We start from the raw sequence: 11,052 nt of genomic DNA, 5'->3' as shown, positions 1-11,052 counted from the left end.
CAATGGTGACAGATTTTCGGAAAAATAGTGTCTAAATCTTTGTGTTTAAATATGAGTTTCTTTACAGGGTAGACTATGCTTCAAGATTAGGAAGATACTAAGACATCTTCTTTAAATAAAGTYAAGTTGAAAGGTGTGATACAGAATAACCTTGTGAAGATTTCACTCTGCAGCAAGTAATTAAACACAGTTWAAGCATACYATAAAATATGCAATTAAAAAAAAARTTGTGCACACTGACAGGTAATATAGTAAATTACAGTTCTGCAATGTCTTTTGCCTGCTACTGTATAAACAAACACAGAGATTGTCTTTTGTWGAAGGTCTTTTGATCAGACAGCTAAATGTTGGCTAAACTGAAATATCTGTCAGTGTATGAACCCAAGGGTCAAAATAAGGGTATGTTTCATAGGAATGAAAAAAGAATTCAGACAAAAATTACAAAAAGCAGGTGGACTATCAGAGGTATTTTTCTTCTCTGCAAAAAAAAAGTTACTATGAGATCAGTTGTATTGGTAGCAGCCATCTATTTTTTGTTTTTTTCTGAAAACCATAAAATCTTTAGAAAGTCTTCCCTTTCATTCTGCTCTGAATTCACATTTGACTGCATTGCATAGATMTCTGATCAGGTGTGCAGAGATTTTTCTTAAATTCATGTTTGTGGACTGTAGTCAGCTATATTTGGGTGAAAGTGATTGAACCTAAAATAGGCATCACAACTGATTTCTCTAAGAACAGGACTGTGTAGAAAGCTATCATTTTCATCAGTTTGCTCTGAAAATAATGTGAACATAGAAAATGAAGATTGGCAGTCTTCTTTTGCATTCTTCTCCCCTTTTCTAGGTCTCTTTCTTATAGCAGGCCATTACATCCCTCTGTAGCAATAATTYAGACCCATGTCACCATCGTAATGACTTTGGAAAGCTATAAAGACACAGTTTGCAGAGTTTTAAAGTATGTGCTTAAAGTATATTGCTGTTGAGCAAAGCACTTAAGCATGTGCTTAATTTCAGGTATGTGGTAAAGTGCCATTGGATTTATTTATACAGCAATCTGGGTGGCTGAAAAGTGAATTCRGGAGTGAATCCTGCTGCCATGCAGGGATGAATGGGGGAGAGAAAGAAAAGGGAATGCCAGGCACCATGGAAACTGAGGGTTTGAAGGAAATCATCAAATTCCTCTTGTCCACCTCTGACAGCACCTGGTTAATTCAGATCCAGTTGGTAATGAGGGAAATTCCTTATCATCAGAAAGAAACATGTTCCTGAAGCATTCCTGGGGTTTCTCTATTGAAAATGTTTGTCCTTCTCCAGATCAGGCTTTTGAGAAAAACCCAGGTGTCCACAAACTTTTAACACTTTTGCTGGCAAGCCCTGCTCTTCACCTCTCCCAGGACTAACAAGTATTTTTTGGGCAACAGCATCAACTGCYGAGTCCTGTTTAGCTCCTGGACTCGATTCTTGTTGGTCCTTTCCACCTTAGGATATTCCATGACTTTATGATTCCCACTGCAAGACAGAGCAAGGGACAATGTTCCTGTGCTGCTTCTGGGCTGCAGTTCATCCTCTTGYTGCTTTTCTGCACAGATTCAGCCCTGCATGGGCAGCACTTGACATGCTTTTTGATTGAATTTCACACTGTTGATTTTGGATCATCTTTCTGTCCCATTTCCAATTCTGATCCTGTTCTTGACAGTCTGTAAGAACAGCCTTAATAGCTGAAATAGTGATGAATAGTGATGGACTTTCACAAGAAGTCCCTSAGAGTTCCTAATTGAAAATGCTTCCCCTTTTGGTAATTCAATATTAAGAATTGACATTTCATACAGCTTGTCAAACAGCTGTGCAATAATAATTCCATCTAAATCTCATTTTCTTAAAAGAAAATCATGTGGTATTGTTCTTGAAGTCTTGCAGCACTTTGTCCTGATTATCCCCAGTTTGTCAGTTGAGTGAAACTAGATGGACTGTATATTATTTGGATAACTTAATGCTGGCTATTCTTTCATTATCTTGTTGTCCATAAAGATAAGTTTTGTACATTTACTATTTTTTTTTTCTGAGAGCTAACAACTTTCAGAAGCTGCTTGTTTGTACTTCATTCTCCCCTTCCTTGTTAAAAATAGAGTTTTTGCCATTCTCCAATCCACCAGCATGACCCTGTCTTTTTGAACTTCTCAGAGAATTCTCTTTACTARTTCAGAGATGGCTGAAGCCTCAAATATTTCTGAATGAGTTTGATTTGTTGACTGGGATGTTGATTTACCTAATTATTTATTTTTTTTATATATTTATTTGCATGTTCTGGTCTTCATATTTGGTGAGCACATCGTTAACTAAGTACCTGGTGTCAGTTTTTTTGTGTGTGATAAAAGTATTGGGAACCTCAGCCTTTTTCCTTTCCATCGTTTTGAAATTTGACTTTGCTGAACACTTTTATCTTTCACCTTTTTCCTGTTCTTCTCATCAGAATAGCTTTGCAACATAGATTCTTAACCAGTTCTTTCATGTTCCTTCTGTTTTTCTGGTGGTTCCTCCTTCCTTTTGGAAGATAAAATACTGTCCCCAGAGTATTCAGAAAGTTGATATAAATTGTGTAATGAATTCCTTCCTGCTGCCTGGTGCACCCCGAGGATGTGTCTGCACATGGCTCCCATCGACACACAGACATGAATCTCAGGATGTTTGTGAAGCCTGAGGCTTCTGCTTGATTTTCAAGGTTAAAGAGGGAAAGAATGACTCCCTGCAGTACAGCACCCTCAGTCCTGGTTCCCTTTATCCTTATGCAGTCCTTCAAACAGGCATTAATTACCCCTGGCTTGTTGAACCACAGCTTTCAGAACCAGCAGATGTGTTATTGATACAGAGAAAACGCCTCCCTCTTCGCTTACCCTGCTCTTCTTGAACAATTTATTGCCCTTTTACAGCAAAATCCCAATTCCACAGTGCATCCCATTAATGCTCTAGTTAGTGCTGCTTATATTGTTGACTGTGTGCTAAAATTTCAGCCTCTTGCAGCTGTTTTTCATTTTCATTTACATATCACTACCTTAGATGCTTAATTGGGGGCTCCCTTTTYTCCTTTCCTGTAATTCTGCTTCAAGTTCCCAACCAAATAGCTGGCCTGAGAGTTTCAGACTTTCATAATATCCACTTTTTTGCCCAKCTCTGTGATTTTTTTCACTGTATCAGCCTAGCTTAGGGGTGTGATGTGAAGGATAGCTCTTCTCCTTAACAGTATTTTTTTTCTCAAACCTACTGGATTCTCCACTGTTAGAAGCATCAGCAATTCTTTATCTGCCTCTGCTRCCCAATAGTCTGTTGAAATCCTCAAGAGGGTTTCTGAACGCAGCTCCCAGCTGAGTAATGATGCTGAGGCTGAGTGTTAGATAGTTATTTGGAATCAAAGTACCAGTGTGTCAATATGTGGCCCTGGGTAAGTCTCTTGAGAGGACAGTGTCAGCACACTTGGGAAGTTTGAGGTTTGTGTGCAGTTCTCGAGGTTAAAAATTGCCCCAAACTTTCCCTAACACTTCTCACTGCCTTCTTCTAAGTCTTCAACTGTATTATTTTCCTACTATCTGCATTTTTTCTTACACATTTTGCTTCTAATTAGAGATTCTTGATAACAGTACTGGAAGGGAAAGAGCTCTCTTTTTGCCTCAAATCACACTCTATGACTTCAAGTACCCTCGAGTATCTCTGCCACCTTCTTTATTGAGCAGAAGTGCTGAAGTGGCTGCCAGACTGAAAAGTCACAGAATTAGATCCAAATGAAATGTCTGGTCACCATAATCAGAACTGGGRCTGAAATGAGAGTTCAGCCATAATGCAATCTAAATGCAGGGTTCATTTGGGGTGATGTTTTTTATTTTGGAAATGCTTGGTTGTATTAACTTGTGCTGATAGGAATTGAGTAGACTATTGCTGAGTAAGGTGCTGTCTTCATCTAATTATTTGTTCCTTATTTTTCCAGACACTTCTGTTTCTGGGATAGACTACATCAACAGATTTTTTTTTTTTCTTTTTGATGTGGCACCAGTATTTGGAAACATGAAGGAAAACAACAATAAATTAGGCTCAGAACTTACCGCCATACTTAATATTCTTAAGCATTTGCTTATTTCAGTTGCTGTTGTGATTGCCCATGTTGGAGAGACACCCTACTGTATTTTATTGAAAAATTTGGATTATAAAAGCAAAGTTCTTCCTAAGTCCTGTATACCCACGTACTGTATACTTAATATTTTCCTCACAGTCTTGGCTGGAGAATACCTTCTTTCATTTGCTACAGTTTTTGTGTGTGTGTGTGTATTCGTACAGTTGTTCTGCTTTGCCTTGGGCTGCAGTTGTGTTTCCTTGATGGATGAATAGCTTTCTGCGTGGATAATTTGTGTATCAGTTTGTAAAACATTTTCAGATCCTTTGGGAAAGGAAAGGTATTACACAAATCTCGGATAATAGGTGCATGTATTATTGTGCAAATGTTTGATACCTCTCATTATATAACATCTGCTGTGGATGAACAGGCAGCTTATAGTTCTGTGGCAGCTCCATTCCATATTGTAGTAACAGCATGGAAAAAAGCTCAGAAGTATMATTTTATACAAAACTTTTTCTTCTTCACTTTGATGTAGTTGTAATTCTTTTGGGATGCTAARATGGGCTCTATCTGACTGCTAATCAGAATTGAGAGTATTGAACAGAGAACAGGCACTGCTGTTCTCCACTGTTTCCCCTCATGTTTTAAGACATCCTAGAACTATTGTGGCCAGTAGAGTTACCATTTTTAAACACAAACTGGGCAGTATTAGAAGATTTTTCTAATTTTCAGCATAACATATGTACATGTATCTTTGCTTCAAAGGGAAACATAATTCTCGATATAAACTTGAGATTTAATCACTGCTAACTTCATAAGGCTTGTTGGTTTATTTGTAGAGTGAATTCGAGCTGGATGGAAAATATTTCAGAGGAAAATAATCTTGCAAAAATGGAGTTTGATCAAAAGAGTCTGGAGAATTGTATAGATTTTGACAAAATTTTAAAATAGGGGGAGAGAATAATTTGTATTGGTGTTGGAATGTTTTCTTTCTGGCTGAAATTAATTTTGACTTTTGCAATGTAGTAAAACAAACGTAATATTGCTTCTATGTAATAAAACTAAATTAAATAACATAGTAGGGAAAATGTATACTTTTCCTTAGTGGTAAGAAATGTAAGTAATCCARTGTTATTAAAACATTTCTCTTTGCTTTTTCCCCAAATTAAATTTTATTGTAGTTATGGCATTTTGTTATGATTCTATTCTGATTTTCAACTCCCCTCATTCTCTCTTTTTTTTTTCTTCTTTTTTTCATTCTACTCTTCCTCCTTGCCACCCCCCAAAYTAGCAAATGGAATTTGGTCTTCCTAATCCATCCCTATTAATTTATGTAATGTACAAGGGCAACATTTTCAAAATTGCTCAATTAATTTAAGCATTCAATCTGGGTAATTTTTAGTAGTAAGTGCCTAATCTATTGAGGCCCCTTTTAATATCCCACTTACTTCCTAGCTACATCCACTCATGGTTAAATATCTGTGAGTTTCTCTCTTTTTTTTTTGGTCATTCCTCATTACAWATTGTACTATTTTGTCCCTCAGTTTCAGGTATGTCTTCGTAACAATTACAAAGTAAGCCAAAAGTTTTYATATGCAAACTCTGCTGTAAGAGATTTTCATGGGTGAGGAGCTCTTAGATTAACTTTGCCAGATTAAAGATACAATGCCTGAACAGTGGAAATACATGTTTCAAAATCTAAAGTCTAGTCTTGGCTCTTCCCAGCCTACTCCACAATTTGTATAATTGCTTTCTTGAATAGAAATAGCRTTGGTGATAAGCACGAGTAATTTTATATTATGGTATTATTTATGTCATAGCTGTTTGATATTAGTGAACTGCTTGTGAGATCAGGATCTTTTGCTGGAAGCTGCCATTAGGATTTATATTCTAACACATTTGTATAGAGTTGCTCCGTAGTGACTTTGGGAGTAGGGCAGATCTTCCCTTTGAATTTTGAACTAATGTTAGAATTTGCTTTCTGTTGGATAATGAGAAGTATCTTCATCTATACTTGGTCTTGTTCTCTATACTTGCACTGAAATATTTGCATGTATCTTTTAAATACTCTTGTAACTTTCCTGATGGAATATATTTGCATTTATTTGTATTAACTCAGTGTTTGCATTGATTGTTTTATCTAAAACAAGACAAGGAGAGAAAAACAYGAGTACAATTTATGCACAGAGAAAATAGCTTTTCACTGAAGCAGGCGTTAGAAYGTAATGTGTTTCTGAATGCAAAAGGTGCCTGGAATTTTCCCTCTATCAGAGAATTTYTTAAGAAGCAAAGTTCAAATATTCAGTTATTTAAAGCCATAATTTAACAAGCATTCTGTACAAAACCACATTCCGTCTGTTTTTCAGCTTTATGTGACTCAGAGTGGTTTTCTTCTGGAGAATTATTTTTAGTTTTTGCAAGCCCAYAAATCCACTTAAAACACAAGTGAGGAATAATCATCTTAACTTTTCTTGGGTTTTGGTGACATTAGTTTGATTTTTGAATTAAATTTTATAATTTTAAGGACTTATTTTTTTTTTGCCTGGTTTCCAGAGGTTTAAAAGGAATCATAAATCCATAATCAGAGTTTATTCATAAGATTTGATTTGAAAAAGCCATAGGCAAGCTCTCAAGCCATGACCTTGCAGCTTTCACAAAGTCATCAGCTGGGCTACACAGAGGCTGTGGGTGATATGATGAGTCTTTTTCCCTCAGTTTTAAGAGAGGGGTACAGTTGCTGAAATTTTTGGCTAGAGCTGATTGACAGTCTTTTGATCTCAACTACAGAATCACGGAATAAGCTGGGTTGGAAGGGGCCYACAAGGATCATTTAGCCCAAATCCTGGCCCTGCACAGGACAATCCCCAAGGGTCACACCATGTGCCCGAGGGTATTGCCCAAACTTTCCTTGAACTCTGTCAGACTTGGTGCTGTGACCAATTGACTTCATCACAAAAGAAACCCAGGACGCTCTTTGCAGGAATGGGTCAACTGGGTGGAAAAGTTATAAGTGGCTTGTTATTTTTATGGGAATGCTTATAAATAGGTAACGTTTACACCTTAACTGCAGTGACACAATAAAGAGGGCCATATAAAATATAGAGAAAAGAAAACTGATGCAGGTTTGGTCTTTGAAACTCCACCAGTGGAGCAGCAATAGACTTATGGAACATAAAACTCCCTGCCAGAGGAAGGGCCAGGACCTTCACCAATAGTGCCCAAAAAGCTGTGCCCTGTACAGAGCAGCATCTGCGGGACACAAGGCAGTGAAATCACTTGATCAGCAGGACTTTATTTAAAACCAGGTTTTTTGTCTGTATTGTAGCTCAGACCCTGCAGCTCCCAGCCCACGTCCCAGGGCTCTGGAGTGGTTAACACATGGCCCACATTCAGCTTTTGGCACCTGGGGATGTCCCAATGCCTGCTCTGGCCTGAAGGAGGGATCGACCAGGGCAGTGATAAACCCACCAGGGTTTCTTCAGGAAGGGAGAATTCTCTTTAGGTCTGGCATTTTCTGCTGTATGCTTTTYGCACATAAGTCCCACCCCTTTATTTTTCAAACAGTTTCCGGGCTTGCTGGCTGCCTGTCCTAAATTTTTACTGCATATTAGTCTGCTGTGTCAACACAACATATGTGAAATCRAGTCATGATGCGATGAGAGCTGTAATGACAGATTAATACTCTGAAGGAGCTGATATTCAGCTTATGTGCAAGATTAAATAATCATATTATGTGTTGACTCATGCACCCAAATCTTGTGTGTGATGAGGAAAGTGGAGGAAGTTGCACAGACTCTGTAACATAACACTGAAAGGTGGATTAATGAAATGCAACTGTAAAAGAACTGATCGAGAGCATAATTCTATTGCTTTTGGCAGCTATTTCACCTAAGCCTTTGGTGCTTTCCTTGGTAGATCCTGTGAGGTGTTTGGGTGAAAATGGTACAAGGATTAACCATAAACACCATACATAAACCCATATGGCAGCAGTTTCAGTTACCAGGCTTCAATTTCAAAGATATGTTCTATTAATGACTGTAAAATGTATGTTCCTTTAAACAGCCAGGCTAAATGACTTTTAAACAGTAATTTAGTAAAAAAGATCTAAACAAAAGTTGGCATGGGCATTAGCAGAAACTGATGAGTAAATTAATTTAACATTCCCAAAGCATCCATACCATAAACCAATGAACCAGCAGTCAAAAATAATGATAAAAGGTGTGATTGAGTGGTGTAAATAAAAGTCTTGGCCTTGATTTTAAGAAGCTGTGTATGGAGCCAATTCCCAAAGTCCCCACCCCAAAAATACTTATTTCCCATAATTCTAATTGATTTATGAAAACCCAACAACCAGCAACCTTTGTGAAGCTTATGCTATATATCTCAGTCCATCAAAGTGATAAAACCTCACGGTGAATATATTGTTAATGAATAACCAAGCTTCAACCAAACTCACTGCTAAAGTCCTTTTCTTTCTTGATTAATAGTGGAACTCCATTACAGTGGATCTCATTGAAAACAAGCTGAAAGTAACCTTAGTTGAAACATGCTTATTCAAACCCTAAGTCATTAGAATACTTCAGCTTTAGAATACTGGGCTTTGAGGGCCCAGTAATCAGTTGAGTTGCAATAGACCTGTGCCATAAACAGCAGGAATCAGAACATGTCTTCTTCTAAGACTTATTATTTGTATTACTGTAGCACCTAGAGGCCACAGGAAAAATCTGAGTCTCCCGTGTTGCACATCACTCACTGAAAACAAGACCCTGAATCCTACAGAATGCAGCCAAAACAAAGGTGGGGTTGGCATTGAAGGATGTTCTGTGGAAGTAAAGCAGAACAATAGGCATGGCAGTGCACAGGATGCCACCTTTGCTGCCCTTTTAGCTTTTTCTTTGCGTAGTGCAAATATTAAAGAGAGAGCAGCAGAGRGTAAGGAAATAAAGGGACAGGGCTGATATCAGTGGGAGTGGGAAATAATGAATTATAAGAGAGAAATAGATATGTAAAATGGAGAGGTGAGGGAAGAGAAGTGTAGGAACTGCTGATTCCTAATCTGAGAGGAAGAAACTGTGCAGAATAGAACAATCCTGTAGTTGGGTCTGGTGCTGGGGGCTGTGGGTGGTTCTCGGTGTTGTGCTGGAAAGGGATCATAAARTCAGCAACAGAAAGAGATTGAGTCTGTTAATTAAGGTGATTCTCCTACTCCAGGCAGCATCAATTGTGCTCATAGYGTTCCAGTCAGACATTTAGACAATAATCAAGGGATTATTCTCATTCTTTGGTAGCACCATTTGAGCATTTGAACATAGTTTCCATATCAGCTCCCAGGCTGCTTTCCTTAAGACTAACTGATCCAGTTTATTTTCAGTTTTCCTTTCAGAGCACATGCTTGTCACAATTCTGATTCTCCTTTTTACATGTCTGYGTYGCTGTGCATTCCCTGACCTTGGCTYCTGTATTYAGCAGCTGCCCTGCCAGTACTGGCAAGAGCAAATGGAAATGATGCTGGAGAAACAGTTTTGTAGRTATTTGTTTTAGTTCTGTCCAGATGATTTTTTTTCTGTACCAGATGAGACTGTCCAGGAAGACAATGCTGGAAACATTGTGAGTCAATCTAGATGACATTCWCTGCTCTCCTACTTGTTAGCCTATTAAAGAAGGAAATTAGGTTTGTTTGACATGATAAACTCTTGACAAATTAATGGTGGCTATTAGTCATAATCTAGTTTTTGTCTAGGTGCTTGCAAAGTTCATTTGATTGGGGTTTTTTTTTGTGCTTCTTGGCTGGTGGAGGAGTCAACACAGCGATGGGTTGTAGTGGAAGGTGGAAACACTCTGCTCTGTTCTGTGGCTGCCTGGTGTGTTGTTCCTCATTCCCACGTCATCTTCCTGCCTCTTTTTAAACAGTTTCCAGCATAGGCTGAAACCTTAGATCTCTGTCACCACTATTAATTATGCTCACCATCCAGTCAGAATTGACCTTTCTTGTGAGGTTTGATGCAAAGTATATTAAAAATGATCAAAAGCTCCTCTCACTATGTGCTGACAGCTTTCCTTCTCCCTCGCAGGCTCCTGAGACCCAGGCTGACTCAGGCAGGGCTGGGGCTCTCTCCTGCCAGCCACACATTCCCATCCCATGCTCCCTCTCCTGCACGGTGACAGTGCTGTGTTCCTGATCCTCCTGAGTGCTGGGCCGTGAAACCAGCCTGAATTAAGAACCAGCCCAGTCTAGGTGTTTCACCTGCTTGGCTTTGAAGTTCTTTTCCTTTACATAGACTCATTTTCCCTGTGCCTTGAGTCAGCATCTGCCTTCACAGTTCAACTATATCCTTCTTGCTGGTTAGAGTCAAATTTGGGATGGTCCCCTTTATTCATCCTTACAGAAAACACCCCTTGAAGCTACCTGAAGGTATGGCTTTGGGACACAGACAGGCTGGGTTCCTATGGTCTTCCCTGACATTCTCCTTTTTCCCAGCTCCGTATCAGCGCTTCCTGTGCCGAGTTCAGCAAAAACGGGTACTTGGGACCCCTCTCACAGCCTCGGGCTTTGCCTTGCTGCAAACCAGGGTTGTGATGCCCCAATGCCGAGTTTCCCAGGCCGGGCACGTTCCGGCACAGCTGGGAGGATGAGCCTTTTGGCCGCTGGCTGCTGAAAGGCCGTAGCAAGGCTGGACAGCGGCGGGGCTGGACAGCAGCGGGACGGCTCCTGCCCTGCCCGGCAGGTCCGGAGCTGTGGGGCACCAGCAGCGTCACAGCCAGCGAGCAACGAGGCTGGGCTCCCCTCACCCTTTCCTCCCCTCCAGTCCCTCTGGCGGGTTCGGGCAGCAGCGGYGGGGGCCGGTCCCCGCGGGGCGGTCTCGGGGCGGTCTCGGCGGCGCGGCCCCGCCGCAGCCGGCAGCGACGCCCCCGTGGCGGGGGCGCGGATGGTCTCTCCCGGGCCGGCGGGAG

Source organism: Malurus melanocephalus, unplaced genomic scaffold (genome assembly GCF_030028575.1).
Source record: "Malurus melanocephalus ecotype Western Australia unplaced genomic scaffold, MMel_1.1 scaffold_67, whole genome shotgun sequence".
Taxonomy (NCBI): domain Eukaryota; kingdom Metazoa; phylum Chordata; class Aves; order Passeriformes; family Maluridae; genus Malurus; species Malurus melanocephalus.
This window is presented reverse-complemented; position numbering follows the sequence as displayed.